The sequence below is a fragment of the Salmo trutta genome, unplaced genomic scaffold (assembly GCF_901001165.1).
Source record: "Salmo trutta unplaced genomic scaffold, fSalTru1.1, whole genome shotgun sequence".
NCBI classification, from domain to species: domain Eukaryota; kingdom Metazoa; phylum Chordata; class Actinopteri; order Salmoniformes; family Salmonidae; genus Salmo; species Salmo trutta.
Genome location: NW_021822859.1, coordinates 15001 through 20000, shown reverse-complemented (window position 1 = coordinate 20000; position 5000 = coordinate 15001). Strand labels below are relative to the sequence as shown.

Here is a 5000-nt window from a genome sequence, read left to right as displayed (position 1 = left end):
CTGCATTTTGCAGCAGGAAGCTGCATTTAGTCAATTCATCATTAAATGCTTACTACAAGGCAGTGTTGCTGATGAAATAGTGTAAGAGCACACCCTCGTGGACAAAAAGCTTACAGCACCTGGTATTCCCAGGCGGTCTCCCATCCAAGTACTAACCAGGCCCGACCCTGCTTAGCTTCCGAGATCAGACGAGATCGGGTGTACCCAGGCTGGTATGGCCGTAAACGATAAACAATCTCTTGGTACAACATATATAGTCAAAGTGAGTCTGATAAACAGACTGCATTTTGCAGCAGGAAGCTGCATTTAGTCAATTCATCATTAAATGCTTACTACAAGGCAGTGTTGCTGATGAAATAGTGTAAGAGCACACCCTCGTGGACAAAAAGCTTACAGCACCTGGTATTCCCAGGCGGTCTCCCATCCAAGTACTAACCAGGCCCGACCCTGCTAAGCTTCCGAGATCAGACGAGATCGGGCGTACCCAGGCTGGTATGGCCGTAAACGATAAACAATCTCTTGGTACAACATATATAGTCAAAGTGAGTCTGATAAACAGACTGCATTTTGCAGCAGGAAGCTGCATTTAGTCAATTCATCATTAAATGCTTACTACAAGGCAGTGTTGCTGATGAAATAGTGTAAGAGCACACCCTCGTGGACAAAAAGCTTACAGCACCTGGTATTCCCAGGCGGTCTCCCATTCAAATACTAACCAGGCCCGACCCTGCTTAGCTTCCGAGATCAGACGAGATCGGGCGTACCTTTTTTTTATTTTTTTTTATATTTTATTATGAGAAACAGACAATTTTACATCGTTTCAATCATAATTAAAGGGTGAACAATTCACCCTTTACAAAATCAGAAAGAAAATACAATCAATTAACAATTAAATCCAATTAATAATTGAACACAAGTTTTCCATTTGATGAAAGTCGAATAAATGTACTCCCCCACACAAATTGTTTTTCAAAGTTGCATCCACCATATCTATGTATTATCTCTATATTTTTCTCCAACATACTCTTAAAAAGTACCTCCACACTCACACATTTTCCTTCATAATGACCCAAGTTCCTTCTTAATCTTACAGCATATCGAGCATGACTTAAAACATAATTAACCAAATTAAAGTTCAAAACTTTACTTTTCCCATTTATACCAAAAAGAAAAAATCTCCTCCATTCCACCTCATTAAAAATCTCCTCCCCCCAATGTTTTACTAAAAGCTCCTTTAAAAATTCATGAAACCCTCTTAATCTACTACATTCAATGAAAAAGTGCATAAAGTTTTCCACCCCTATATGACAAATGTCACATTCTCTCTTAATATTTCTGTTGATTTGATGTAGAACCACATTAGTAAAAATCCTATTATGTTTTATTTTAAAATCATTATCTTCACATTCTATGGAATTCCATTTTACATTAACATTCTTCCATATTGATTTCACATCCAAATCTACAAAAACCTCCGACCACACTTTCTCTGAAGCAGGAACTTTTATCTCTTTTAAAATACATTTACTATAGACTGTTTTAACTTTCAAGCCTGACAATTCATGTTTCACTCCATTATTTTCATAAAATATATCCGGTAAACCCCTGGCTCTCTTAACCACCTCTGTATTTATTAAAACCACCCACTCCTCCGGAATACACCCCAAAATTCTCTTATACATATTTTCTACTGTAGTTTTGCTTATTTCATCATCTACCTCAATAACATTGTCATAAATAGCGTGTACCGGTAGAAACCCCGGAATGACCTCATATAGAATATCACCAATCTGTCTCATCCCAGCTCTCATAAAATATTTACAATACAACATTGCATTATTATACTTGATCTTTGGATTCAAAAAGATTGGCTGGTTTAAAATATTTTCCAAAATGTTACATTCATAGGAAATGTGTGGTAAAAACTGTCCCCAAGCCTCAAAAACTTCCTTATAAAACAAAGGTATTTTTCCCAACATTTCTTGTTTTACACACATTAATAAACCATTATCCCCGATCCTCCCAACCTCCTGCAAATACTCTGTAAAAAACTTTTTCCACCCGTAATCTAATTCTCCATATAAATACTTCCGAACCATTTTCACTCTTATCGCTATTTTCCTCACCTTTAGATCCACTAACTTCAAACCCCCCTCCTCATAACCTGCAATCAATGTTTTAAAAGCGATTTTCACCCCCTTCCCATCCCATAAAAATTCTACTAAAATCTTATTCATTTCAGTTAAAACCCATTCTGGCACATCTAAGACATTCATGACGTGTACAAAAATTGACATCAGTAAAGAATTTATAACAATAACCTTCCCCTTTAATTTTAAAAACCTCCCCTTCCACATATTTACAACCTTCCTGACTTTATTTATCACCCCACTCCATGTCAAATCCCTAGCTTCCTTTCCTTTTAAGCCTATAAAAACTCCTAACACCTTAAAATAATCTTTGACCTCTTTAAAAGGAAAATTCCCTTCATTTACTTTCCCAATATACATTACAACAGACTTTTCCATATTAACTTTTGCTCCTGATGCTCTTCCATATACTTTAAAACCTTCTATTACCCTTTTTACACTATCCTCATCTCTAACTGTTATAGTTGTGTCATCTGCATATTGGTGAATCAAACTTGAACCCTTCTGTGGAGTCTGTACACAATTGATAAAATTATCCTTCTTTAGAAAAGCCGCTAAAGGTTCAGCTGATAAAACATAAAGTAAAGCAGATAAAGGACATCCCTGTCTCACAGATCTCTCCAGGGTAAAAGAATCAGTTAAAACCCCATTACATTTCACCCTACTTTTTGCATTTCTATATAATAATTTAATCCACCTTATTATTTTATTACCAAAACCAAATCTTTCCAAGGCCCTAAACATAAAATCATGTTCTACCCTATCAAAAGCCTTATTTAAATCTATGCTTAAAACAATACCCCCTATCTTATCCCCATTCATTTTGTGTATCACGTCTCTAATTGTATTAATTGTGTCAGCTATATCTCTCCCAGGAACACTATAATTCTGTGTTGGTGCAATAATATCATGTAAAACTCTCTTCATCCTATTCGCTAAGATTTTGGCTAAAATCTTGTAATCCACATTTAATAAACTAATAGGCCTATAATTCTCCAATTTCACCTTACTCCCTTTGTTTTTATATAAAATAGTTATCATTCCTGTCACCATTGATTCTGATACACAATCCTTCTCCTCCATATAGTGATAAACCTCCAATAAAATAGATGCTAAAAGACTTTCATAAATTTTATAAAACTCTGCAATGATACCATCTACTCCAGGGCTCTTATTCACCTGTAAACCCTTTATCGCATCCGTAACTTCATTTACTGTAATCTTCCCATCACACATCAACTTATCCTCTATATTAATTTTCACCTCTACACTACCTAAAATCTCCTGTACACACCCCTCATCCACCTCCCCTTTCTTAAATAAGTCCTTATAAAAATTCTGCACTGTCTCTAAAATCTCTACATAATCATCTACTACTTCACCCTTTACATTTTCAATCTGTCTAAGATATGTTCTTCTTTGAAAACTCTTCTCTAATCCAAGAAAAAAAGAAGTGCATTTCTCCCCCTCCAGAAAATACTTTGCTCTGCTTCTTATAATAGCCCCCTTACACTTATCCATGTCATATTTACTCAATTTTGCTTTCAACTCTAAAAACTTTTCTATATTATAATTAGGTTCACTGTCACACTTGCCCATTTCTTCATCCAATTTAGCTCTCAACTCATTTTCTTTTCTTTTCATCCTGCCTCTCTTTTTCCTTGCATATCTTATACTAAACACTTTTATTTTTTCCTTAACCTTGTCCCACCATATACACTTATCATCCCCTTTCTGCTTATCCTCCATTTCACATGTTATCAAATATTGAAGTTGTTTACAATAATCCTCATCCCCCAAATAACTCGCATTCATACACCACGTACCACCTCCTATTCTTTCCTTGTCTAAACCCACCGAGAAACTTAAACATGCATGATCACTGAAAGTTGTAAAAACATACTTAACATCTTTCATAAAATCCCTTAAACTTTCTTTAACTAAAATCAAATCTATTCTAGTTTGTTTTAATTCCCCTAATACCACCTGCCTTCTCGAAAATTCTCATTTATCGGGATTGTCATCTCTCCATATGTCAATAAGTTTTTTCTCAAACATCATTTTCTTTAAAACCCCTCTAGATGCATCATTTCTAAAAGCTGCTCCCCTTGTCATATCCAATCTGTCCAATTTCACATTAAAATCCCCCACCACAATACAATTTCCCACACTCCATCGTCCCACTTCAATAAATAAAACCTTGCGCTCTATTTCGTTATTTGGCGCATAAACATTTATAATTCTAAACTTCATATCCATATACTCAAAATCTAAAACTAAAATCCTCCCATTATTATCATCATGTACATGTACCACTTTGTCCACCACATCCTTTCTCACTAAAATAGCAACCCCACTAGAATTCCCTCTACCATTATTAACAAAAATAAAATCCCTCCATATTTGTTTTACTTTCAATACACAATCATTGTCCCAATGCGTCTCTTGTAGACATAAGATATCCACATTTTCCATTTGCACTATATTTTGAAATGTATCCATTGTCCTTAACCCATTTACATTCAAGGACACAAAATTTACCATTTCAAAAAATAATAAAATGAAAAAGTATACCTTCATTGTCCTCTACCTTTTGTCCTGTTTCTTTCCTCCTCCATCCTTCTTCTCTCCCCCCGTCGCTTTCCTCTTCCTGTATATTTCCCTTAGTCTTTCTACCTTTTCCCCATCGTCCGTATCAGATATCTCCTCCAAGTCCATATCGTCCAACCAACTCAACTTATTTCCTCCCACATCCGTTGTGCTCCCCGTTTCTCTCTCCGTCTCTAGTACTGTCGTCAAAATCAAACTTCCCTCCATATCTTCACCCCCCGAGGTACTCGCAAGGGCTGA

The 5000-nt window shown here is 35.8% G+C and overlaps 2 non-coding genes across 2 annotated transcripts; both read right to left on the bottom strand.

Annotated features, from left to right (window-relative positions):
• Window positions 1-107: 107 nt before the first annotated feature.
• On the bottom strand, window positions 108-226 carry LOC115186069 (5S ribosomal RNA). Its single transcript, XR_003875581.1, has one exon. It is a non-coding gene; the product is annotated as a 5S ribosomal RNA (ribosomal RNA).
• A 161-nt stretch (window positions 227-387) lies between these two features.
• LOC115185982 (5S ribosomal RNA) lies at window positions 388-506 on the bottom strand. The gene has a single exon (XR_003875511.1). It is a non-coding gene; the product is annotated as a 5S ribosomal RNA (ribosomal RNA).
• Between the last annotated feature and the right edge of the window lie 4494 nt (window positions 507-5000).